This window comes from Canis lupus, chromosome 14 (assembly GCF_048164855.1).
Source record: "Canis lupus baileyi chromosome 14, mCanLup2.hap1, whole genome shotgun sequence".
Lineage (NCBI taxonomy): Eukaryota > Metazoa > Chordata > Mammalia > Carnivora > Canidae > Canis > Canis lupus.
Window position 1 is genome coordinate 37933897 of NC_132851.1, and position 26398 is coordinate 37960294.

Sequence of the window (26398 nt, forward strand, 5' to 3'; positions counted from 1 at the left end):
GGGGGGATCGATCCCGGCTCCCCCGGGTTAGAGCCCTGCAGTCGGAGGAAGCTATGGGGTTCAGGGCCCACCGCAAAACGGAAATCCAGGCCTAGTGTTAAAGAAGATTATTGATAATTTCAAGAGGGCGACAGCAGAGAATTAAACCAAGCAGTGGGTCTTTGTGACTCGGGGCCCAGTGGCTGCACAGGTCACTCATACATGACAGCACCCCGTCCAAGGCCTGCACGTATCACCTGCCACACGTGTGCACGTGCCTGTGGCATCAGGGAGTGCACGGGGGTCACGGCAGTAGGATGCGGGCTCAGGTCCTGCTTGCTCGAGGTCGTGGGCGGAGCCCTCCCTGCCCTCAGGCTTCTCGCTTCCAAGAGGGACCCGGGACAGACAGCGCCAGGGGTGTCATGTGGTCCAATGCAGGCAGTGGCCCCAGGCAGACACCTGCTCGGGTGTCATTATTAATGTTTTTGATGACAGAAATGATGACCATGTATGGAAAGGACAGCAGCAAATTAATCCTATGTGATTAACGAGCAGCCCAAAGTGTGCCAAAGTGTGATTAATTCCTGCATTCATTCTGCCACACGCATGCATGCACGCACGCACGCACACACATGCACACGCACACGCAGCCCCCACTGGGCACCAGATCCTTGCAATGAGTTGACTCTACTTGCCCAGCAGTCCACTGAGGCCCACTCAGACTTCTATGTTCTAAGCACTCCACCCACCTACCCATCCATCCATCCATCCATCCAATCTTCATTCATCCCTCATCCAACCATCCATCCATCCTCTGTTCATCCCCATCCATCCATAATCATCTATCCATCTATCCACACATATACACACATCTCTCTTTTTCTTTCTTTCTTTTTTTAGATTTTATTTATTCATGAGAGACACAGAGAGAGGCAGAGACACAGGCAGACAGAGAAGCAGGCTTCATGTGAGACTTGATCCCGGGTCTCCAGGATCACACCCTGGGCTGAAGGCGGTGCTAAACTGCTGAGCCACCCGGCCTGCCCTTTTTCTTTCTTTTTTTTCTTTTCTTTTCTTTTCTTTTCTTTTCTTTTTTCTTTTCTTTTCTTTTTTTTTCTTTTCTTTTCTTTTTTCTTTTCTTTCTTTTATTTTCTTTTTTCCTTTCTTTCTTTCTTTCTCTTTCTTTCTTTCTTTCTTTCTTTCTTTCTTTCTTTCTTTCTTTCTTTCTTTCTTTCTTTCTTTCTTTCTTTTCCCTTCCTTCCTTCCTTCCTTCCTTCCTTCCTTCCTTCCTTCCTTCCTCCTTCCCTCCTTCCCTTCATCCCTCCCTCCCTCCTTCCTTCCATGCACCCACCCACTGATCCATCCTTCCATCCATCCACCCAATCAGCCAATACTCATTCCTTCAGCAAGTGTTCATCACCAAGTGCCCACTTTGTGGGATCCAAGAGTGAACAGTCCACATGAACTGTGCCCTGGGGACCATCCCAGCTGAGTGTGTGTGGGGGGGTCAGTAGAGTAAAACCTCCCTGCTGCCCCTGAACTCTGTGCTGCAGCCAGTCCAGGTGCGGAGGTGGGTGTGGAGGAGGGGGATGGATTGGTGAAGCACCTACCCGTTGAGGAGCAGGAAGGGCTCACCAGGGGTACATTTACCTGGACTTTCTCGGTGAAGAGGGGTTTCCCAGCCTGGAAACAACAGTGTGGGCAGAGGGAGCTGGAATTCAGAGACAGAGGCAGGACGGGGCCTAGGGTGGATGGGGTGGGGACTTTGGCTCACCTGGACACGGGACCAGGCACCCAGCACTTGGCCGGCACACGGGCTCTGCTCAGCTGCTCCTAGCCCTGCCGCTGTGGGCAGGTCGCCCGGAGTCTGTGCCTCAGCTGCCTCGTCTGTAAGTTGGGGATGGTTATCACACCTCCCGTCCCAGGACTGCGGTGCGGGATTAAAGGCGTCAATTCAAGTCAGGCCCTTTAAATGGTGCTGGGCGCACTGCGAGTGCCATGTCAGCATCAGAAATACATAAAACTTCTAAACAGACCCTTTTTTTAAATAAAAAAAATTTATTTTTAATTCCAGTATAATTAACATATAAATTGATCTTTTACATTTAAAAATATTGCAACTTGATAGGACAGTCTGTCTGGACCCAGCCCAAGTTCTAGTTGAGAAAATGCGGTGGGGAGGACATTTAACACAAAGCAGACGTGCAGGAAACCCTCCCAAGACGGGCGATGTGCCAAGCCTTCCTAGCTGTTGATCCCAAGGGTGGCACGACAGTGTTTCTGGAAGGTTCTATGGCACACTACGATGGAAATAGGTCATTTACTTGTTCATGAACTAACCAAGCAGAGTATAAATGCTTGAAACCCGCTGAGGTCGGGCTGGTGATGGGGGTTGAGGAGGACACAGCAGCGCCTGGGGGGCTCGGAGGAGAAGCCGCTTCTGCTTGGGGGTCATGGAGACCCCCAAAGATTCACCCACGCTGTCCAGGCTAATAAGCAGAGGAGGGCCTTCCTGCAGGAGGAACGGGCATATGTGGAGTCCGGAGCGGGAGCCGATGGGCACAGCGGTCGTGCGCCTTCCAGCGGGGAAGCCTGTCAGGGTTTGGAGACGGAGCCGTGCTGCCGCCGGGTAAACGGAGGGGCCCACGTGGCACGACTCTCGGAGCCGAGACAGCGGTGCTGCCCGCATCTTGAGCACAGCAAACCGCAGTTCGGAAAGTTTGGGTGGCCAGGGAGCAGCTGGACTGGACGCCAGGCCCCAGCTCTGGGCTCCCATCCTGGGCGCGAAGGCTAATAGGAGCCGAGGGACGTGGATGGAATTTGTGTCTCTGGGTGACAGGGGTCCCCACTTCCAGCCTGCAGTGTGGGTGGGTGGTAGCCAGACCCCTCAGCTGTCCCCCTGGGGAGCCAGGTGGCCAGGCAGGTGGCTCCCCGGAACCCTGGCTGAGGGGCTAGTGGGTGCAGACTTGGGGCTCCCCAGACCTCACTGGGCTGGGAGCCCCGGTGTCTCCTGACGGCCCCGACTGGGGCAATGCCTCCCGGGGCCCAAGGAGCCAGCCCCCTGATGCTGCTCTGTCCCACGGAGCCCACGGGAGGCTGGGGCCCTCCTCGCCACCTCCACGGCGCCGCCCAGGGTATGCCTCAGGGTCCCTCCCCAGGACAGCCCTGCCGTGTCCCTACTTGTCACCCTGCTTCCCGCCTCACCTGTAGGGCCCCACCTTGCCATCAGCTTCACCTCCCTCAGACTCCACGGTGACGCCGTCTCTCCCTGCTCTAAAATTATCAGTGCCCACCACCCCCCAACCTGCATCCACCGGACACCGGCCTGGGCTCTGGACTCTGGGAGCTTCTCTCGTCCCTTCTGTTTTCTCCCTGGTGCCCAGCTTGCTCACCTGCCCCTGCTCTCCAGAGGCCACTCAGGGGCCCTCTTCTCCTGATAGTTGTCTGTAGCTCCCTAGTGCCCTGATCCTCAGGCTGGGCTGGGAGTGCCTCAGCCTTATCCCCCATCAGTACCCCCAAATCCCACCTCGAGGTCCTAAAACTGTGCTCTGGTGTGGGGGGGATCGCTGCCTACCCCACGTCCTGTTGGGGATCCAGCCCAGCCCAGGCTCCATACACCCACCCGGAGACATCCCCAACCCTGCACCCCCGAGCTTGGGGCTGCGCCCTCCAGGAGCATGAGGTGACTTGTGGTTGCTGGGCCCCTGCCCTTTCCTGCCTCTGTCTTTGTTGCCTTGGCTCCTGACCCCAGCTGCCTGGGTTAGACACCCCCAGAGATCTCTTTGAAGCTGAATCACCTTATGAACCAAGAGTCCTGCAAATTTCCACCAGAGACAAAGGGGCCCCCTGGCCTCAGGCGTGGGATGCTCCAGTCCCCCTACATGGATGAGGGGATGGCCCACTGTGCTCTGGGATGCCACGAGGCCTGAGCTATGACGCACGTCCATGAGGGTTCCTTCAGCCCTGGCTCCGTCGGGGGCGCTGGGGCGCAGCTGGTCGGCCAGGTCCCAGATCTGCTGGGTCATCCGTGTGATGAGAACATGGGCCCTCAAGCCTGGCCACCTGGACTCAAGCCCCGGTCCCTCCACTCAGCAAGGTGCGAGCTCAGGCAACTCTGTGAGCCTCAGTTTCCCCATCTGCAAATTGAGCAATCTCTCTTGTTGTGAGTTGACAGTTCATGAACGTAGAGTGCTGAGTGGTTAAAAAGGCTCCTGGTGTTTATCTGGCTCTGTGCCTGATGTCCGTGTTGCCTCTTCTCCTAAAAGCTGTGGTCATAGCCTCCCCTTTGCGGCTTTGAGAAGGGACGTGAGTTCTGCACCCTTTTGCAGCAGAGCAAGGCTGCCTAACATCAGCTGAGGCTCTCCTACAACCTCAAAGGGGTATTGATCTGTCACCGACACGCACGCTGGTGGTGAGCAGCTCTCCACAGCACACACCCCGGAGAGGACATGAGAGCCCGCCTGGGCAGCCGTCCTGTGTTCTGGCCCTGTGAAGTGTCACTTCGGGGACTTTGAGGATGGCTGCTGCCAAGCCCTGCTTCTAGAATGCCTGAGGGTGAAGGGGGAGGCCACTGCCTCTCGCTCCTGGGGCCATGGGCGGGTGGGGCGGGCGCTCCGTGGGTCAGCACCATGGACAGCACTACAGGCCGGCTGTGGTCAGGAAGGGGGGGGACAGGGTGTCAGGGGCAGGATGTCAGGGGCAGGTGAAGGGCCAGGGCCCGGTGGCAGGTAGCTCCCGGAGGCTGCACGGGGGCAGGGACGCAGGGCAGGCAGCTGCAGTCAAACGACCACTGGGACGGGTGGAGCACCCACATCCAGCAAGGGTTCCCTTGGGCAGGGATGCTGGGTGGTAGGCCAGTGTGTGGGGCTGAAGGACGAAGGTGGGGGGGGACCCCGGCCCAATGGACGATCTGGGTGTGAATGCACCAGCGGGGCTGTTGGGCCTGCTGTGGTCTCTCAGCCTCACGTGCTGTGTCTGTAAAGTGGGGCCTTATGCTGCGCCCTCAAGTGACCCAGCGACAGCACAATGTGGGTCACATGCCCTCAGCACTCCTGGCTGTGTGCTGTGGTCCCCGAGCCGTGGGGTCCTCCTGCACGAGTCGGGCAGTGAGGCTTTCCCCAGAGTGAGATTTCACCTTGCAAACAACCCCCCAGCGGCCTGCTGAGTCCTCAAGAGCTGCCGGCAGTGGCGGTCTGAGCCGGGAGGCTTCCAGGGCGGGTGCAGCCCTGGGAGGGTGGTGGGGTGGGGAGCATGGGGCCCGCGTTTCCCCCTCCTGCCCTTGCCGTCTGGGCGGGGAGGGCTCAGCTGCATGGCCGGGCTGGGCTCTGGGCAGCTGCTCCGGAGGCACGGGGCCCCGGAAGGCGGGCCTGCGTAGATGGATGACCCCGCCATGCTCGGCATGGAGTGGGGTCCGTGGGGAGACAGAGAGAAATACGGCCTTTCCTCTTAACGACCGCGTGACGGTAGCAGGAAGCATCAAACACGCGGGACGTTTATGTGCCCTCATAAAACAGGGGCTGTAATTCTCTCTCCGTCCCGGGCAGAGCCCCGGGGACCGCGTGCTCTGGGTCACCTCTGGGAGGAAGGCGGCCTCCTTGGGGATCCGTGGACGGATCTGTGTGGCCCGCGGGGCTGGGGACTCTGGCGGAGGCAGAGTCCTTCACGTCCCAGAGGGCGGCAGGGTCAGCGGCGGAGGGGGGAGGCCCTGGGGACCGTCTGGGGAGGCCATGGGAGTCATGGGTCTGAGGGGGCGGCTGGCGGGAGTGCTGGGGGAGGGTGCACAGGACGCGGGGAGACTGGCCACCCAGTGCTGCGGGCCAACGCAGGGATGGACCTGGGAGAGGGCAGTGAACTCCGTCCCCAGCGCGTTGCCTCGGGCCAGTCCCCTCCCTGCAAAGTGCCAGGCACTCCCTACCCGCTGCCAAGCCCTGGCGGGGCCCCGGGTGCCAAGGGGCTTCATCTGAGACTTGTAGCCCAGTCGGCGGGGGTGACCTTTCCTGGGTCGACAGCACAGCTCCATGCCGGGGCCGGGGTCCGGGCCACTCCATCCCAGCGGGTCAGGTGCCCCGGGGAGGCTCCAGGGTGCGGTGTGGTCCCCTGGGAACGTCTGGGTGTCCCTGGGTTAGAGACGCCTGAACAGGTGTCTCTCCCGCCCTTCTTACTCTTATGTCCCTCGTGTCTCTCCATGGAGGAGGCTGCGGGCTGTGCATCCTAACATCCATCTGACCTAGAATCTTCTTCAGCAGCATCTCCGGGGCTTTGTGCTTGTGAGGCGGGAGTTCGAGGGTGCTGCCTGGGGAGGGCGGTGCTGGTCCTCCACTGTTTCAGGTTCACGAAGCCGTCGCTCAGCGGGGCTGCCCGACTGTCCCAAGGTCACGCTCCCTGCCCTGCGCTGACAACCAGGTGGCCACCGCCACGGGTCAGGGGGCCCTTGGAAAGAGGCCGTGCAGGTGTGGGCAGGGGCAGCGAGGCCCCGAGACACTGGGAATTCTCAGGTGGGACGAACACAAGGCGGGGGGAGGGCTTTCAGGACCCCGAGTCCTCGAGGGCAGTGGAGGGGTCGGCCCGGAGCCCGCTGGCCAGATGCAGAGGAGGGGGAGGAGACCTGGTGTCCAGGCGCCGACTGGGGTGTGGTTGCTGGGTCAGAGGGGATGGGGCTCACCCATGGAAGGGTCCCCCAACACCTCCGAATGGCCCCCATGGCTGATTCTCACAGAGACAGCTGGGGCTCCGCGGTCACACAGCCGTGGGCAGAGCGGGACTGCAGCCCGGCTCCGGGGCAGGTCGCGCCCCCACGGAGCCTGACCCCTCTTGGCCATGTCCTGAGGTTCCCTGAAATGTCCACCTTGTTACGGCTGGTGTGTTTATAGGGGGAGTGCAGCCCTGTCAAGCCCGGAGGGGGCAGCCGTGTCCTGTGAGGCGGCCCCGCCTAAGGGCCCCCTTAGCTTGTGGGTGATGGTGGGTCACTGGACATGGACAATCCACGAAGATCTCAGGGGGTCATGAGGAGAGATGACGGGGAGTGTCCTGGGGAAGACTCAGAGTCTGCAAAGACGCACTTGACCCCTTCGGCAGCCACGGCCGGGCCTGGGCTGGGGCAGAGGGTGGCGGCTGGAAGCCAAATACGTCCCTCCCCTCATCACGGGGGCCAGGGGGTGGGATGTGGGGGGCACGCATTGTTGTTCAGGGGGAGAGTGAGTACCTCCATCTGCTGAGGTCTACACCAGGGATCTTAGGTGTGACACTCGGCCGGCGGTGCTCACCCAAACCCGCCTGCACGCGGGCCTCGGACACGGGGCCCAGGTGCCAGGGCACAGAGGTTTCTGGTTGAGCACCCCCTGAGGGCCCCGGCCACGTAGCCCTGGGCCATGGCTCTCGGGGGTGAGCGGCAAGGCAGGTGCCCCCGTGGGCGACTGGACCCTCTCTCCTTCGTGTCCCCCCTGCTGTCCAGCATTTCCTCGCCTCAGGGCCGTTGCTGCTCACCCTTGTTCCAGCTCCTCTTCTGCTGCTGGCCCTAAATGGGGCTGTTCCTGGGGCTCGGCCCTCCATCTGCTGTCCCCCTGGAGAGGACCCCAAATCCTGGCCCTGGCTGCTCCCCGGGGGGCTCACCACGACTGTGTCTCCCCTGATGCAGCCTGGGCACCCCGGCTCCAGATGCTTCCTTCCTGACACCTCCCCCTGGAAGCCCCCCCAATCTCACGCTCGCTCCCTCCTCCCCTTTGCCCTCTCCATCCCCATCCCACTCCTCGGGCTCCGGTCTGGTCCCCTGCACAGGGCCTCTCAGCCTGGCCTCTCCCTCTGCACACCTCTGGAAGCAGCTCCCCTCCCCATGCTCCCCTGCCTCCTCTCCCTTCAGCCTTTATTGGAAGAATATATGGCACCTTTCTTCCCTGTAGGAGCACCTCCCCGTCCCGGCTCCACTTCCCCAGGGGCCACAAAGGCTCTGAGTCCTGCACACAAGTCTGTGCCGGGGGTCCTGCATGGCATCTACCCCTCATGGAAGCCTCTGGGTCCTCCACGTCCCTCCAGGAGCCAGGTCCGAGTCCACAGCTGGGGTCAGGTTGCCAGCGACGCATCAGAGGAGGGCCCGGGGCTCCTTCCCCCGAAATGCCCAGCTGCCCTCAGACACGTTCTGCACAGACCTTCACGCTTCCCAAATAGCAGGTCAGGTGCGACCCCTTGAAGCAATCTGGGAGGCAGTGACCTGCTGTCTGTGGGTACACGGCCCTCTTGACCTTGCTCTTACGGACTCCAGGGACACTTTGGCGCCAGGCGCCAGTGCTGCAGCCAGGGAGGAAGGCCGGCGTGTGTGTGTGTGTGTGTGTGGGGGGGGGTGGGCAGGGCGGGGAGGGAGAGGGAAGCAGTGCTGGGATTGTTACGGGGCTGGCACCAGCCGTGAACTCTAATCAATTTAAAACCCATTTTCTGGGTATTAAACTTCACCACCCGTTCAATACTCCTGGGCCGAGCAGGTGTTTCTGCCTGAGGCGCCCCTCGGATGCACCTGGCCTGAGGCTGGTCTGGGCTGGGGGCCCAAGGGACACCAGGGACTTCCGTGGGGTGGTGGGGACGGGGTGAGGCTGCTCAAGCCCCACACCCTGAGTCAGGAGCTGGTCCCAGGACCCCCGCTGGCCCACACAGCCGCCAGCAGGGGTGGAGAGACCGTTCCGGAGGCTGGATGGGCAGAGCCAGCAGCCCCGGGCAGCAGGTGGCCTGTGCCCAGAGCTCGCTGCTCTTCAGCGGGTGCCCCCAGCGTCCATGGCAGCAGGGACTGGTGTCTCCTCCCCTTCACGGATGGCGACACGGAGGCCCCGAGATGCTCCGGGGGCTCATGGGGTCACAGGTCCTGCAGTTCCAAGCAGCAGAGTCCAGGCGCTCTGTGGAGTCCCAGGTGGGGCAGAAAGCGGGTCATCCGCATGGGGGGTTCCCCCCTGCCCCAGCCCTCTGGGCAGAGCTGAGCGCTCCGTCCACACGGATGGGAAACAGGTCGCTGCATCGGTCCTCTGCTCTGAATACGGGGGCCTCTGAGTTGGGGTGGGGGGGAGGTTTCCAGAGAACCCCCAGGCTCCCACACCCAGGAGGTGCCTCATAAATACAGGGGAGAGATGGCTGCAGGGCGCCCGGGGCACCTGCTGTTTCGGGACCCCAGTGCCCTACCCGCAGCTCTGTTATGGGTGACCTTGCTTATCTACAGTCTGGGCGTCAGGAGCTGGAAACAACCCGGGCGGGGTGCGTGGGGTGCGGCGGGGGAGAGGGAGTTGGGCTGCCCCCTGCTCCCCGTGGTGAGGGGGGCCCTGCTTCGCCCCATGGGGTGGGGGTGGATCAGGCCCAGGCAGGTAGCTGCACATGCTCCGTGGGCCCCAGTCCTTCCTTCCTCCACGTAGCGAGCATTTATGAGGCACCTCCTGTGTGCTAGGCCCCGTGGCAGGAGGTGGTGTGCAGGGCGCAGCCCTGTCTGGAAGGAGACGGGAGGAGCCTCAGCGGGCAGTTCCAGCCCGGAGCAGGATGGCCTATGGGGGGGGGGGGCGCTGCCCAGCGTGTTCCTGGGGTGTGAGAGGCGTGCTGCCCTCGGAGGTGACCTTGGAAACGGGTAAAGGGGCGGGTAGATGTTTTCCAGGAAGAGAAGCGGAGGGGCATTCAGGGTGCAGTGACCAGTCTGTGCAGGGGGGCACATGGGCAAAAGCAGCTCCGTGAGCCTCAAATAGCCCCTGAGGAGGAACCGAAGGAGGGGCAGGTGTGCTCGAGTCCAGAGGGGGAGACCTGTCGTGCGTTGGAAGAGTGTGCATTAGGGGAGCCTTCCTGGAGGCGGTGGCACGCTGCGAGGCCCTGATTCGGGGGGTTAGAGGTGGGCGTTCCAGCTGAGGCGCTGCACGGCCTTGGCCAGCTCCCCCCAGCCTCCGTCTCCCTGAGGGACCTCGGGACCTCACCCCCGTTGTCCTATGCACCAAACACAACCGTGTGCTGGTGGTGCTGCGTGAGGGTCTCCTGGACTCACAGACAGGACGTCCCGCCCTGGGGACAGGGTGGGGGGCTTCCCTCCCCAGCTAGGATCCTGAGGCTCAGACTGCGGGGGCCCAGGCCTGGGGACAGATGATGGGAGGCTGTTGTCCCTTAGCGGGGTCAGGGCCCAGCTGTCACATTGGCGCTGTCTGCAGGTGTTTGAGTGACCATGAGTCATCACCATGGAAGCTACGTGCTTGGGGGGCACCCACTACGCCCGGGGCCTGGGCACTCTGCTGTCCCAGACCCTCACTGGCATGGGGCCCCCTCACCATGCACTTCAGTCATCAGGGGGCTTGCCGGAGGGGCCAGGCCTGCTGACCAGTGTCGCTGGGACTCGGAGTCAGGCCTCTGGTGACAAATGCCACGTGGCTTCGGAACAGGACCTGCGCGCTGAGCGCTTGCCCCCAGTTTCTCCATTTGTTGGGGGACGGGCACCCTCTGCCCCTGGCGCCCCAGGCGGCCTCAGCCCGGCCCATCGTGTCCCTGCCCCCATCGGCCGTCCGGGCTCCCGGCCGGCGCCGTCTTCCCTTGGAGGAGAACAATCATTTTGGGATCCCTCCAGGAAACAGCCCTGGGGCGAAGGGAAGGCTCAGCTCCCTTCCAAAAACCCCGACACACTCGCGCGGAGCGGTGGGCGGCAGATGGAAGCTGACAAGTTGAATAAATGAGGGCACGATTACTTTTTAGCAGACGTCACATCAAACAGCTTGAGGTCCCGTTAGGAAGGCGCGCCAGGCTGCATGTCGGGGCGGGGGTGGCTTTTCCAGGATCCGGGGATGACTCGGGCTACCAGGCCCCGTCCAGACTCTTCTGGGGCTGCTTGGATGGGGTGCGGAGGGGGTTGGGGGTCTTAGCCTGCTGCCCCCGAGGACCTGGGTGTCAGGGCTGATGATGGTGCCGCTCGGAAGGCCCCAGGCCACTGTGCCCCACCTGCCACGGGAACTGGGGACCTCCAGGCAGGGCCGTGTCCCAGGTGCGTCGGCTGGGGTGGAGCTGGCTGAGGCGCCCCTGCGTGTCCCCGTCTCGCAGTCTGGCACGCTGGAGCCTTCCTGGGTGTGAGGACACCTTGCTATCTCGGGATCCTGAGCGCGGGGTTTTGTTATTCATTCAAGGGGTATTTCCTTCCTGGGATCGTCCATGGCCCAGGGACCAGGTGGGTGCTGGGACTCAGCGGCGGACGGCAGAGAGCCCCTGCTCCCACACCTGTTGCCCTGGGGGGTGCAAGTGGGGAGCACTGCCTGCCCTCCCCCATGCCCGGCCTGGCGCAAGCGCACTGCCGGTGCTGCCCCCTTCGGTCCCGGGGATCCCCTTCTCGGTGAGGCTGCAGCTCCCCAGCCTGCAGAGGAAGAGGTGGGGCACGGAGAGGGCAGGTGACTTGCCCGGGGACCCTGAGGCATGAGGACCCTGCTCCCAAGCCCTCGGTGATGCAGCCAAGAAGCAGAGAGGAACGTAGCGCCCCCCGCGATGAGCCTCGAGAATAGCGATGCCTGTGCCGCTGCCTCGGTGGGCGGCCAGGGCGGGCCTCTCGGAGAAGGTGGCTTTCGGTCAGAGTGGTGATGTGGGGACGGGGTGGGGGTGTGGAAGGTGGCTGGGGGTGGGGGGTGCTGGGCAGGAGAAGGGACGGGCGGGTCATGGCCCAGAGCCCGTCCCAAACCCACAGGTGGTGGCACCTCCCGCCCGTGGCCCTGTGGCCTCTCCTGGACCCGGAGCCCCAGATGGGGCTGGGTCGGGTGCCCTCCCTCCAAGGAGAAGAGCCAGCCCACCCCCCTCGGAGCCTGCGGACAGCCCCCTTCTGATGACGGGCGCTCCGAGGCACCAGGCGTCAGGGCTGCGATGGAGCTGGGTCCTCGACCCCGTGAGGAGCGGCTCCAGGGGCACCTCAGGGTCCTGTGAGTCTCCCTGGATGGTTTGAGGGTCTCGCAGGTGATCTGAACTCAGTTCTTAGGAGGGAGAGGAAATGGGTCTGAGCTTGCAGTGTGGCTTGGCTGGGCTGGTGTGTTGGGGGGTGTGGGTGGCACAGCTGGGCAGGGATGGGGGTGATGAGGTGCCCCAGGTGGGCAAGGGTGGGAGTGACAAGGCGCCCAGGTGGGCAGGGGTGGGGGTGACAAGGTGCCCAGGTGGGCAGGGGTGGGCGTGACAAGGCAGCTGAGGGCCGGGAGCACCTGCGAGCAGACACAGAATGAGTGAGAGGATTGGGAGGTCAGGAGGACCTCAAATTTTCTTGTAGTTTTGGGTAAAATTCCTCTGACGAGAAGGGCACTGCGGACACGGAGCCCTGAGCACCCTGACGTCCGGACCCCGGGGCCTGGTCACAGGCCGAATCTTGATTCTTTCCCCCCAACTGGACAGAGATCACCGTCTGGCCGCAGGGATGAGGTGGCGTCCCCACAGCTGGTTGTCAGTGTTTGCCGTCCAGGCAGGACAACCCACGAGGGCTTCCTGGAGGAGGACCAGCGGTGCGGAGGCTGAGGCCCGAGGCCTACGAAGATCGCCCGGCCTGGTGATGTGTGGCGCCCCTCCCTGCTCGAGCGCCCGTCCTCTGTGCCCCCAGGCTGGCCGCATCCGGAGCCCTGTGCGGCGGCCGTGGGTGTGGCTCTGGGCGGCTCCCCCCGCCCCTGCTCTGCCGCCCTGGCCGCCTAGGGCACCCCACGAGGGCACAAAGTCTTAGACTCTGTCTGCCCCGACTGTGGGCGAGCCGGAAGGGCCTCTGGGCCACTCGGCACGGGCATGGCCCTTGGGTCACCTGGGGCAGCCCCTACCCGACATGGGGTCCTGGCGCCACAGGGAGGCGGCAGCTTCGGGTCTAGCTCGATCCAGGCGCCCACACAGTCCCCCTCTGCTCTCCAGTCCTCTCTGGGCTGGGTTCCTCCTTCGGATCCCAAGGAGGCGGGACGAAAGCCAGTGGCTCCCAGCCTGATGGCTCCCCGATCGCTGCTCACGGGGGAGAGTGTCTTCACGGTCGCGTCCTGAGCTCTGGGATTCTATTTGGCCATCTGGGGACGTGGCTGCACCCCTGAGCCAGTCTCCAGGGCCAGGAGGACGTGGTGCTCCTCCTTGCTCACGCTGGGGAGCTCCAGACAAGGAGCGAGGTCCCCAAAAGGAAGACCAGGGACCTTTTCCTGGACAGTGCTTCTCGCTCTGCCCACACAATGCTGTGGATTGCTCCAGGTCTGACTCAGTTTCCCCTCCCCGGCTGCCTTCCTGCCCCAGCTCCAGCAGCTCTGCCCCTAAAGCTCTCAGGGCCTGAGATGAGCAAGGGTCTCCTGGGGTCTCTGCAGGGCCCAGCCTGAGGGAAGAGTGAGGACAGGAAGGTGGGGCCTCAGCCCGACCCTGGGGGCCCAGCCCCTGAAGGGCCCATGGGGCCACAGCACGTGCTTATTAACTAAGGGGGGTTCTGTGCTGCAGGGGTGCAGCTGAGCAGCAGGTGACCCGCCGTGACAGGGTCTGGGATGAGGACAGTAGGAGGAGGAGGTGGGCCCCAGGGCGCAGGGAGCAAGGGGCTCCGCCCACAGCCAGGTGGAGGCCGGGATCCCCATGACCTCTGGGAGGAGGAGCCCCTGGCCTTGGCTTCCAGGCCTTGGGGGAGCAGAAGCTCACGTCACTCACTCACAGCGACATCAAGGCCCAGGCCGGGGCGGTGATGGCCACTGTGCGCAGCCGGGCTCTGGACACGTGGTCTTAGGTCCAGCTTTGCGTCAGGCACAGTGCCTGGGCCCACATGACATTGAGGTCAGGTTTTAATTTTCTTTTTAAAGATTTTATATGTTTATTCATGAGACACACACACACACACACACAGAGAGAGAGAGAGAGAGAGAGAGAGAGAGAGAGAGGCAGAGACACAGGCAGAGGGGGAAGCAGGCTCCATGCAGGGAGCCCGACGTGGGACTCGATCCCAGGTCCCCAGGATTATGTCCTGGGCTGAAGGTGGCGCTAAACTGCTGAGCCACCCGGGCTGCCCTGAGGTCAGGTTTTAATTTTCTTTATTTAGTTTAAAGATTTTTATTTATTTGAGAGAGAGACATAGTGAGGGAAAGCATGAGTGGGGGAGAGGGAGCAGGGACCCCAGCCGGAGGCTTGATCTCAGGACCCTGAGACCATGACCTGAGCCGAAGGCAGACACCACCAATGGAGCCACACAGGCCCCCTTAATTTCCTTTAAAATAGGAAGAAAAAAGAATAAGATTGAAGTCTGAGAAAACATCTATTTTTAATATAAGTATCTTCATTTTTTTATCAACACAGTCACAAAGTAGTTTCGATATATTTTTTTGTGGAGGAAGAGCCTGTAGGCACCATCGTTCCCAGGGCACAGGCGTCAGGGTGGCCTGGGGCGCAGATCCCTGGTGTGGGTCCAGGCACGGGGACATTCGGGCACCGGCTCTGGAGAGTGGGTGGTGGGGAGGCTGCGCGTCTCAGGGTCAGAGGTCCCAGGAGCCAGCGTGGTGGGGACACCTTGGGCAGGGTCTGGAGACCCCTTCCTGCCCCAGCACTGCCCTGGCCTCTTGGGCGGTCCTGGTGGGGGGGGACACCCACAACCCCTTCCTGGGCCTCAGTTTCTCCCTTGTTGGGTGCGAGGTCAGGCCTAGTGCTTCCCAGGCACCCAGAAACCGCGTGAACTCTAGTGAGTCCCTGGAGCTTGCCTTCCCAGCTCAGGGAGGGGGCCGTGTCACCAGGCTGGGGCTGCCCCCGCGTGTCCAGGCCGCCATCGTGGGACGCTGCCTGGTCAGGCCGTGGCATGGCGCCCGCCCTCACGGTCGTTGGAGTCAGAGCTGCGGAGCCCTGCTCCTGGGGGAAGAGCTCAGGGAGGTCCTCACCAGAAGCACGGAGCCCGGAGGCTGCTCCTGAGGACGGAGCGTGGGGGCATGAGGTGTGGGACTGGGGTGGACTCGGTCCTTGGGGGCTGATGGTCAGGGGTCTGAGCCCGAGCAGGAGGGAGGCCGAGGGGCTGGGGCAGAGATGGGGAGACACAGAGACAGGGGACGTGGGGGCAGCAGGAGATACAGAGACAGAGGGAGGGAGAGACAGAGACACACAGAGACACAGAGTGACAGGGGGACGTGGGGACAGGTGCAGGAGGGGTGGATCAGGGCGGGGGAGAGGAGGAGGTGGGAGCCTGGCTCCCCCCGGGGAACCAGGGCCACCTTTGTACCCCGATTAACACTAATTATGGGGACGTCCTGGATGGGGGCTCACTGCTGAGCCCTTTAGTGTAGAATCTGTCAGGGAAGAAAAATGTTGTGTTTTGCTTCAAAGACCTTCCCTTGATCTTATCTTGCAAAGGAGAGAGAGAGAGTAAAGAAACAACAAAGACCGCCCAGAGAAGGGGAGGTTTGGGAGGGACTTCCCGCATGCGCGGCAGGAGCAGGGCGGTCTGGACCTCCGCTCACCCAGACGCCCCTTCCTGGAGTGCCCCCTGCGGGGAACAGGCAACCCCGTGGGGCAGAATGCAGACTGGTAGCTGCCAGGGGCTGGGGTGGGGGCGGCGGGGAGGGACCGCGTGTGACCGGGCCTCCGTTGGCGGCGTGATGCTCTGGAACCCGGTTGCGGTGGAGGTTGCACGGCGCCCCGAGTGCAGGAAATGCTGCTGAGCTGCTCACGGTAACGTGGGTCACGTTCCGGCTTGTGAGTTTCCCGTCCAGGCCGAGTGCTGGCTCCCCTGGTCCTCCCGGGACGTCCTGCAAGTGCTGCTGGTGCTCCGTGCTGGGGACACAGAGGTGGACAGGGCAGCAGGCTTTCTGGCTCTCGTGAGCCCAGCCGTCCACCCGTTTGCCTGGCGAACTCCTGCACATGTTTACAGAGGCTCCGGGGGCGCGTCGGCTCCTGCGGTGACGCCCGAGGGTGGGCCCCGTGTTGCCGTCAGCTTCCTGCGGACTCAGCCTTGCAGGCCTCCCAGCCGCTGCACCCGGACCGCCCCTCCCTCCCCTGCTGTCCCAGGATGCAGGCCGTGCCGTCCCGGGTCTTTCCTTCTGGGGTCCTTGGGGTTGGGCCCCAGGGGTGCTCAGGGGCTGCTTGTTGGATTGGGGCTCAGTGTAGCTCGTTGCAGGCCAGACCGCCCCTCCAAGATCCCCAACCTCAGCCCTGGGACCCCCTCGCTGCCTCCTCACCTAAATTTGAGGGGTTTGGACCGGCTCTGTTGGGGTCCCCTCGAGCCCCACCTCTCTGGGCCTGTTCTGTGGCTCCGTGACTCAGCTCCGTGGCCGTCCCTAAGGGGTGCAGCGACTCCACTCTGGGCATCTCGACCTCTGGTTGGACCCTGCGTTCGGACCCTATGGCTCCATTACTCTCATCCATGTGTCAGTGGTTCTCTGGGGCCTGTGGAAGCTGGGGAGGCAGGGAAGGAAGGGAGGGTGTTGGGGGCAGACCAGCAGTCCTGTCCACGAACCCTCGGGACTGCCTGCACCCCGGGCCATCGGGGTTGTCCTGCCATTGCACCCTGCCCGGAGCGCAGCTGCCTGGACTGGGGGGCAGGACGAAGCCTCTCGGGTGGGAGTGGGGGTCTGCACCCGTGTGGTGCACGTCTGCGGGGTCTGCAGAGTGGCCTACTGTGCCTCTTGCTCTGTCACCATGGAGTGTGCCCCCGCCTGCTTTCTGGGCCTGGGCACCTGCAGGGTTGTTCCACTCGGGAGGGATAAAACCCGCAGGCATGTTTTTTGGCCTCGTGTCTCCCACAGAGAGCTGGGGGGACAGTGCGGGTAGTCCAAGCTGCCGAGGTGTGGAGATGCCCGGCCCTTCCCTGGTGGCTCCCAGGCACAGCCGGGCATCTTGCTCCCTCAACCATCACAGGGCCCCAGCTAGGCTGGGACTGGTCCTCCCTCCTCCATCCTCCCTCCTCCATCCTCCATCCTCCCTCCTTTACCCTCTGCCCACCTGGGGCTGGTCCTCTGTCCTCCTTCCTCCACCCTCTGCCCGCCTGGGACTCATCCTCCATCCTCCATCCTCTGCCTGGGTGGGGCTGGTCCTCCATCCTCCCTCCTCCCTCCTCTGCCCTGCATCCCCCATCATCCACCCTGCTGGGGCTCATCCCTCCTCCGGTCTCTGCCCGGCTGGAGCCCGCCCCCCGTCCTGTCCCCTCCCCTGAGGCAGCCTCCTGGCTGGCCCCCAGGCCTTGGTCCCGGGTGGGAACCATAGGCTGATGTCCCCTGAGAGATTTGCCCGCAACCTTTTCTTAGTGACCCCGAGCTGTTGTCCACAAAGCCTTGGGGCCTGTCCCCACCTCAGACCTTTGCCCCATCTCCATCTTGACTTATCTTCTTTTCCAGTCACAGGTGGACTGTGAGGAGGCCAGTACCCACAAGGGGCTTTAAGGGATGGTTTCACCTGCTGCTCTGGGGCTGAAGTGACATGACTTCCCTCTCAAGCCTCCCCTGCTTCCCCGCTGGCCTGTCCCCTCAGCATGGTGAATGCCCCTCTTGACGCTGGGGACCCCACCCGGCAGTGTGTGCTGCTGCCAACGACCCCCTGCCCCCCTCCAGGGGGTGCCCTTGCCTGGGAGGCTGTGCACCCCCCACGGGGACTCTCCCCACTGGCTGACGGACACAGGTGGACAGAAGGCCAGGCTCTGTGTCAAGAGGGGACGCACATGGAGCCATGCATGTGCTTGGGCTCCCCTGGGATCCAGCTGCCTGATGCTCCTCTCAGGAGAGGCGCCACACGGGAACCCCATGCCGGGGCACCAGACCTGGGACACGGGACCAGGAGTGGGGGGCTCTGGAGGTGGCTGCATGGCCCAGGGACGACAGCGTAGGTCCCGTGGCGATGGTCACCCAAGGCTGGCAGCGGGCCTGCGGGGTGAGCGGGTGGGGGCGCAGGGAGGGGCGCTGGCGCTGATGCAGGGCCGGCTCGGCAGGTGCAGGGGGCTGCAGGGGCGAGAACCCGCCTCGGCAGCTGTTGCTAGGAGCCCCTGACACACAGGAGGGAGGAAACGACAGGCTCTGGTCTGTGAATCACCGAGTTTCAGGGGGTGTGAGGGTCAGGGGCCTCCTTGGCAGGATGTGCAGAGCTCACTTCCTGCCGTGGCGGCAGAGCCAGGTCGGCGATGAGGCGTAGGACTTAATTGGAAGCTGACGGAATCTGGAGAAGGCGGCGTTCTCAGGCTGTGGGTCCCCGTGCCCCAGGAGGGAGCGGGCTCTCAGCTTGGGCGGGGGCGTTTCAGGGAGACGCACCGGGGACCCCGAGCCCCCGAACGCCCCCGCTGGAAGACTCCTCACAGGCACAGACAGGGCAGGCGGCTTGGAGGTGCTGCAGGTCCCTCTCGGGTCCTCTCACAGGCCTGGCATCGTGTCGGATCTCAGGGAGGCCGGCTGGGGTCCCTGCGGGGGCTCCTATAGGGCAGAGCGGGGCAGGCGGGAGGCACGCTCGTGGTGCTGGGTTTAGAGCCCCGGCCAGACGGGCCCCTGCGCTCCCAGACAGCTTTTGGAGGCTTCTGGGTAAAGTGGGGACGCCAGAGCTGGGGGAGGGCAGGAGGTTCAGAGAAGTGGGCACAGTTTTGCCACATAGGACCGGAGACCCGAGGGCCTGGGCGAGGGCAGTGGAGTGGAGGAGGTGGCCATGCTCCATGCCCGGGCTGAGGGCAGGATGGGGTGCTGAGGTCCTAGCCCTGGGTGCCAGGGTCCCAAGCTGCAGAGGCCAGGCCGCACCCCGCTGCAGGAGCCGGTGGGGGTGCTCCCGTCCCGGGCAGCCTGTACCACCCTGCAAGGAGCCTTGAAGTGGCCCCCCCACGGAACGCCGCGCTCCTGGCACCCGGGTTCCCGAGGTGCCATCCTCCTGGCCGCCTGTTGGGAGGGAGCGCATGAGGTCAGGTGCTAAATGCACCTTGCCTCCACCCATCCTCCATGGGGGCAGGGCTCGACGGCCCTTCCCCTGTGTCACACCCCAACAGCAGCTGTGCCCGCCTTACCCTGCTCCCCCAAGCTCAAGTCTGTACGACCTTGGGATGACCTCCCCCCTCGCCCCTTGGTGTCCAGGTCGGGACACAGAACCTTCTGAGCAGGACAGAGCAATGGTGCCGTCCCGGTCCGTCCTGGCCTCACGCTTCGGGTAGCTTGGGCCGCCGTCCAGCCGCCCCGACTCCCTAGCACTTTCTTTCCTTTCCAGAAATTAGAGTGATTCACTGCCCGGCTGTAATTTGCCTTTGAATCCCAAGTTGGTGGTTTGTGTTTTGGGGTGCAGGTGGGGCTGCGAGGACGGGCATCACGGCTCCGGGACACCCGAGGGCTGCATCGAGGCCTTTCCAGCTGGCGGTCTCCCCTGTCGGGTGGTGGGTGCTCGAGGGCTGGGTGTGCCTCAGCTGTCCCTCAGACCCCGCGCCCGGCCCGCCGCCCGGCACTGTGCTGGCGACACGGACATGCGGCTGGTGGGGCTCTGCTCCTCCGTGTACCCGTCTGCAAAGCGGGCCAGGCCACAGCCCTTTGTCTGCAACGCGAATCCACACTGTGCTGCCAACCGACCCAGCGTCGTCGGTTTGGAGGTGCGCGGGCCCCCGGGGCTTCTGTCTCAGCCAGTGCGGTCTCTCGTGGGGTTTACTGCGGAACCATCCATGTGCAGGGACCGTCAGCCTCTCTGGCTCCCTGGGCTGGGCTCACACGCCCCGTCGCTGTCCTGCTCGGGCTCTCCCCACGGGCCCCTCAGTCTGACTCCCTTTCTTTCCATCCAGGAAGCCTCACCGCCTCCCCGGCGACCTTCCCTCTCGGGCACACTGGGTACCCGGCACGTGATGAGTTGTCAGGACCAGGGAGGCACCTGCACCTCTCCCGCCGGGAGCGCAGAGGCCGTGGGTGGACACTGGAGGGGGCCTGACCCTGCAGCCCGGGCTGTGGCCCCATGGGCACGGCTGCCTCCAGGACGTGGAGCCCCGCGTGCCAGGCGGGTCCTCGAGGAGATTCCAGCTCGTCCCAGGCGGCTCCTGTGTGGGCAGGAGCAGCTGGGGAGGGGGCCCTGGGCCGCGGCAACATGCTAGGACAGCACCCTGTCCCTGCGGGAGTGAGTTCTGTAAGAGAGAGGGCCCTGCAGGCTGAGGGCCCCCAGTGAGCAGAGGCAAGGCGGCGGGTCCCCCGAGCCTGGTGTGCGTCCACCAGCGGGCACAGAGCCAGGGTGCAGATGGCCCCAGAGGCATCAGGGAGAGCGGAAGGCAGGCAGGCCAGCCCGGTGGGTGCAGCTGGGTGAGCGGAGGAGCCTTGTGGCGGGGGCAGGACGGGACTGGAGTTAGCAGGACCCATGGGGGGAGGCTGTGGAGCCCAGCGGGTGGCTCCCCGTCTGTCGGGGTCTGGGCCTGGCCTGGGTCTCTGTCCCCAGAAGTGCCTGGAGGCCAGGTGGGGGCGCGCAAGGAGCTGCCCTGGCTTTCCGACCCGCAGGAGTGCTGATGGCCTGAACGGCACCCTGGGAGTCCCGCCCTGGGGGGCTCTTTCTTGTCCCCGATGTCCCTTCAGGGAGGCTCTCTCCCGTCTTCCCGGTGAGCAGCCTGAGGCCCAGGGGACGGACAGGGCCTCACCTTGTCTGACTTCCAGTCCTGCTCTTGGTGTCCCTTCCTGGGAGCCGAGGGAGGCGGACGCCAGGCCCCTGCGCGCGTCCCCTGCTCCCGGGGGGCCCGGGCCCCATCCCAGCCCTGCGTGTGCTCTCCCTGGGAACTGAGTGTCCTCGTCCAAGCCCGGGGCTGGGGGTCTGCTTGCTTGTGGGGAAGGGGCTCCCGGCAACAACAGAGCCCCCAGGCAAGCGCCGGGCAGGGGAGGCTGGGCACGGGTGTGTGCGCCCTGGGTGGGGACGCGTTGCTCCTCTGTGTCTTTGCGGTGACATTTAATCTACGCAGGGGCTGGCAGAAACTTTATTTTTGGAGCTGGCTTTGATTTGGGGAGGGTATTGTTAGCTCCCAGGAGTAGATTTAAGAGCAAATATTACTGCTTCTTGTCAGCGGCACCGGGGGCCCCTGCAGAGGCTCCTCCCTCCTGCCGAGAGGTCTGGGGCGTGGCACCTGCCACAGGGGAGCCTGTTCGCCCCCTAAGAGGGAGGGGGGAGCCCCGGCCTGGGGGCTCCGGGCCCAGCCGCACCGGCACATGCTGGGCGGCCTCCCTCTGGACTCGGTTTCCCCATCCGACGTGGGTGAGGGGGGCTGACGAGGTCTGCCTTCCCCGCTGCTCCTGCCCCGGAGGGAAGCAGGATGAGGCAGGGCTTTGCCTTCCGCTGATCTGATGGGGTGGCGTGATTTGCATGTGATCCGCATGAATATTCATGCAGGTTTCATAAGGTACCAGGTCCAGGCATCCAGGGAGACTCCTGCGAGCAGACCTGTGGGCACAATGCCCGTGACTGCCAGGACCTTGAAGGCAGCTCGGCGGAGACCGTCCCCCTGGAGTGGCCCACAAGCTGCGGCCCTCCCACAGTCGTGTCCCCTGGATCCCTTGTGTTCGTGTCCACCGAGGCTGCTGTGGCTCCAACCAGCCACGGGAGCCCCAGGGGTGGCCGAGCAAGTCAGGGTGGAGGGTCCCAAGGTTGGGGCACCCGGGGGCCTCCCAGACGCTCCTCCTGGCAGAGCGCCTGAGTCAGGAGGCTGCGACGGAGGGGTGGGGGTCCCTTGCTTCCCCAGCCGCTGCGTCTGGCCAGCGCTCTCCCCGCAGCAGCTCCCACATTTCTTTTTGTGGAGTCGAGCGTTTCCCCCTCCCCTGCCCCCAAATGCCACAAACAAGACAACAAAGGCCGGACCCTCCAGCGGTTTCTCTGTGTTCCTGGGATGAAGCTGACACTGCTTGGGTCCGCAGGGTCCTCCGAGGCTCTGCGGGCAGCCTGAGCGCCCAGCCTCTCTCCCCGGCTCACCTGCTTCCTTGCTTCCTGGGGCCTTTGCACCTGCTGCTCCCGCTGGCTGCTGGCAGTTCTCTGAGCCCCTCCCCGTGCTGCACCCCACCTGCGCCCCTGCCCACCGGGGGTCGGATTCCCCCCCCCAGAACCACTGACACCCTCCTGCAGCCGCGATGGAGGCCCGGCGTGGGTTGGTGCGTCTCGCCGTGGGGCCGTGCGCTCCGCGGGGCGGGGACAGCCCTGCCCTTTGCCCCCTGCGGGTGCCCGCACACAGTAGGTGCTCAGCGGATGAGTGGAGGAGCGGCCGACTGTATGCCCGGTTCCTCCCCATGTGTCAGACCAGCTCCCAGAGGCAGCCCGCTGCGGCCAGGGCTGTGTCCCCCTCCCACGGGGCCAGGGGGACGGACCGCTCAGGGTGACGCCAGCCTCTCCCGACACCCTGCACCCACGGACAGGAAGTAGGGCTGTGCCAGTCGCTTCCTGCCTCGGTCGGCACGGGGCACATGCTTTTAGAGGCTTTTGTTCCTAGAGCTATATTTGGCTGCGAGCGGCATTCTGCTCCGTCTGCTGGCAACAGAGCCGAGCTGCAGCTTCGCTGCTCCAGCAGAGACCCTCGCCCCCTGCCCCCCCGGAGCGTGGGCCGGCCTGGCGTGGGCAGGGCCCCTGGGCATCCTAGGCCGCGGGCCGGGGTGGGTGTGATCGCTTGTGCAGTGAGCCTCGAGAGCTCCCGCCTGCCCCGGGCCGCTGAGTGTGGGTCAGGGAAGACTTCCCAGAGGAGCAGCGTTTCTGAAAACCCGAAGGGTGGGACTCACCTCGGGGCCCGTGAACATGTGCATGAAGCATCCCAGGCGGTGGAAGCTGTGGCTCAGAGTCCCCAGTGGGCCCGTGGCGCCGTCCCTGCCGTGCACCTGTGCACGTGTCCCCTCCTGGCGCTGGGGCGGTCCCCACGCCCTTCCCTCGCCTTGGCCCCTTCGGCCGAGGCAGCAAGGGGAGGGAGGCAGGCCACCACCTGGCCAACACCGGTCGCCTGTGCTCTCCTTGGCCAGTGAGCATGGGCCGCCCAGAGAGCGCGGAGAGAGCCGGGGCTCCTCGTTGCCGCAGCACGACCTGCCCGGGGCTGACAGGTAGAGCCTGCGTGGTCTCAGCGGTGTAGGCAGGTGGCAGGTGGCCGCATGGTGACTCCCAGTTGTGCTTGGCCATGGGAGGCCCTGGCAGGAGATGGAGCACCCTTCTCTGTGTGGGGCTGGCCTTCCAGGTTAGACGCACGGACCCTAGGGGGCAGAACCCGGATCCCCCTGCACGGGGACCCACTGTGTGCGGCCCGGGGAGAGCCCATGGCCATCTCAGAACCGGCAGATGGAGAGAGGGGTCACACATGGGGTGGCATCCAAGGTCAAGGTCAAGGTTGGGGCTGGAGAGCCTTTCCTGTAAAGACACAGACCACCAGTATTTTAGGCTGTGTGGCGTAGGTAGAGATGAATGAGCCTAACAATCTCAATAAAACTTTATTTATAAAAACAGGCAACCGGCCAGACGTGATCTGCAGGCTGTAGGCCGAGGCAGGCCCACGGCACAGAGACAGGGAGCTCCTTCGTGTCCACGCACCTCCCGGAGAGATGAATGCTCGCCTTGACCTCGTCGACAACACCTGCCGACTTCTCTTTCACCAAAGGACTCATCTTGGGCTGCGTGTCAGGGAGGGCTTCCTGGAGGAGGCGCCATATGAGCAGCTTCTGAGGTAGTGGAGGGGAGGCGTCGGCGGAAGGAAGGGTGGTGGCAGAGGGAGGGGCTGCCATTTGCAGATTTAGCACGAGCAGCCTGTCAAAGGCCCTGAAACCGTGATGAATGCGCCTGGGCTCCCAGCGCCGGCCCACGTGCTCCCGAGCGGCGGTGATTTATGACGGCTGAGATTTCTCTTAAGCAAGTGGTTTTCAGAGAAAAAAAGAAAGGTCACCGGGAGGGAGGCCTTACAAAGCTTATCTTGTTGTCCGCCAGCCGGCCACTCCCTCCCAACTTGGCCAAGCCTTGTGAGCGCGGGGGCTGCGGGGACGGGCACTAACGTCCAATAAGCAAACACGGGACCGACTGCAGCAGCACACGTGGCCAGGCAGGTGGGGGGGGCGTTCTTTCTTTTGGGGTGGCTCCCGGCAGTGCCCCGGGGCTCAGCGAGGGGCAGCAGGGGGTCACTGTGCCGGGGTCCTGGGTGGGAGGTGGGGACGAGGGAGAAGGAGAGAGAGTCGCAAGCAGGTGCTGCACCCCGGGGGGCTCCATGTCACGACTCCGAGATCAGGACTTGAGCCGAAATCAAGAATCGGACGCTTTAGCGGACTGAGCCACCCAGGACCGCCCTGCCCACCCCAGGTCAATCTCATCTTGAGATCCTTGCCTTAGTTACATCTGCAAATACCCTTAATTCCCGCCCCCCCTCAGAAGTCACAATCTGAGGTCCCCGGTGGACAAGTCTGTTTTGAGGGGACATGACTCGGGGACGAGGCCGGGCAGGCAGGGCGGAGAGGACGCGGGGAGGAGGCGGCTGCTCTGGAGGCTCCTCCTGCCTCTTCCAGGTTCCGGGGGCTCCAGGCGCTCTGGGGCACGGGGCTGCACCCCCCAGTCTCTGCCTCCGTCTCCATGCAGCCTCTCCCCAGGTCTGTGTGTCCCCTAGGTCCCTCATAAGGACACTTATCGTTGGATGTAGGGCCACCGGGAAAATCCAGGATGATCTCCTCATCTCAAGATCTTTAATGTAAGGACATCTGCAAAGACCCTTTTACCAAATAAGGATTTTGTCTGGGGCTGGGGGGTGGGCAGGGAGGTTAGGGCCTGGACACGCCTTTGTAGGGCCACTCATCCGCGTCTACAGGGGAGGGAGCCAGTGACCAGCCCCTTCCAATGGTGGGGAGCGGTCCGAGGCCGTGGGCAGGGTCCCGCGGGTGGGACACGTACGAGGCAGGCTTGGGCTGCGCGTCCTGCACCCTGGAACAACGCCAGCGGCGGTGGGAGAAGAGAACCCAGCGCTCCCATCCCGGCGCGGCGTGACCTTGGGCGAGGTCGTGCGTTGTTTTACGTGGTATATTTTATGCTGTTCTATTTCCCTTGATCTTTATCTTGTCCCCAAGGAGCTGAACTGGACTGATAATGCATGGAAAGTGCTGGAAAGTGCCTGACCTCCACGCTGGCCGTTCACACCCTGCCGTCTCCTGACCCTGCAGAAGTTCCGTGCCTTGCAGGGGTGGGGGGGTGGGGGGCGGTTTTGTCTCTCCTGTCTAGACCCCGAGAGGAACGCGGGGATAGTGACCGTGACCTTGCCGCGGAGTGGGCAGGGAGGGTTCCCCGTGTGCCGTCAGGTGGGTGACGATCCCGCGGGGCCTTGGCTGTGAGTGGGGGGCACCCGTCTCCAGGACGGGCAGGGAGTGGGCTCAGAACACGGGGGGGGTTGCCTGGACCTTGGTGTCCAACCCTGACCTCAGCGGGGGCTCCAGGTGGCAGGGCCGGAGGGCGTCCCGCGCTCAGGTGGGTGGGGAGGGACAGAGGCCGCAGGATGTTCTGGGTCAGGATGAGGGAGGGGGTCGTGGGCCTTGGCCGTGCTGGTGGGGGACACGGTGGGAGGACCTCTGGCTGGCGGGCAGCTGCACAACCCAGGCCCAGGCCCCACATCTGAGGAGGGGAGCGGGGACCCAGAGAGGTCACTGGCCTTGCACCCAGAGCGTCCACAGGCTCAGCCCTGGGTGGCCCTGACCCGAATGCAGGGGTGTTGGACGACGTGGCGGGCGCAGGTGGAGCGTGCCTAAGACCAAGAAGACGTGGACGCAGTGATGGGCCGGGGCCATGTCAACAGAGTGAGGGTCTGCTTTACTCTTTCCTCAATCAGTCACTGTGGGAAACCCTCCCATCCGTGCTCGAACCTGGGCTGCAAGCTTCTTTGGACGTCCTGAGCTTGCCTCTGCCACAGGGCCTTTGCACCTGCTGCTTCCAGCCTAGAGCACCCTGCCCCTGTTCCTCTCCCTGCTCCCCCCGCGCTGTGCCGTGTCCCAGCATCAACGTCCCTGGCCTCCCTGCCCAGATGACGCTTGGCTCCTTGTGACCCCGAGACTCCGCATCCCTTGCCTCACGACCCCATCCGGGGCGCCCTGTACCTTGTGTGTATTCGTCTGTCCCCACCCTGGGATGTGAGCTGTCAGGGGGCAGGGGCCTTGCTTCACTGCCCCTCAGGCGCCACGGCTCAGCGCCGGGCTCGGAGTCTCTGCTGCTGAATCCACGGAGGAAAGACCCGTCCCACGTGGCCCCACAGGCCTTGTGAGCGGCTCTGAGTGCCAGGCACAGCGTGGGGTCCTGGGGTGGACGTGCAGCCTGAGGGCTCGTGGGCAAGGGGGCCTGAGCTGCGGTCGGGGGCCGAGGGGGCCCGCGGGAAACCTCACCATGCAGGGGGCAAGAGGGCCCGGAGCAGGGGTGCACCGGAGGGAGCAGGGGCCCGGCGGCGGGCAGTCCCAGTGGGGGGTGTGTGAGGGCGGTGCCTGTGGGGGAGGCGGCGCCTGTGGGGTTGGGGCCCTGGTGTTCACACCCGGCTTGCGGCCTGGCCCTGGGTCCTGGGCTGCGAAATGGGTCCGCGAAGCCACAGAGGCACAGGCTTCCC

The 26398-nt window shown here is 64.0% G+C and overlaps 1 long non-coding RNA gene across 1 annotated transcript; it reads left to right on the forward strand.

Moving 5' to 3' along the window:
* The first annotated feature begins 23940 nt into the window (after positions 1-23940).
* Positions 23941-25006, forward strand: LOC140603439 (uncharacterized). The gene is made up of 3 exons (XR_012006425.1): positions 23941-24129; positions 24464-24511; positions 24885-25006. It is a non-coding gene; the product is annotated as an uncharacterized lncRNA (long non-coding RNA).
* The last annotated feature ends 1392 nt before the right edge of the window (positions 25007-26398 follow it).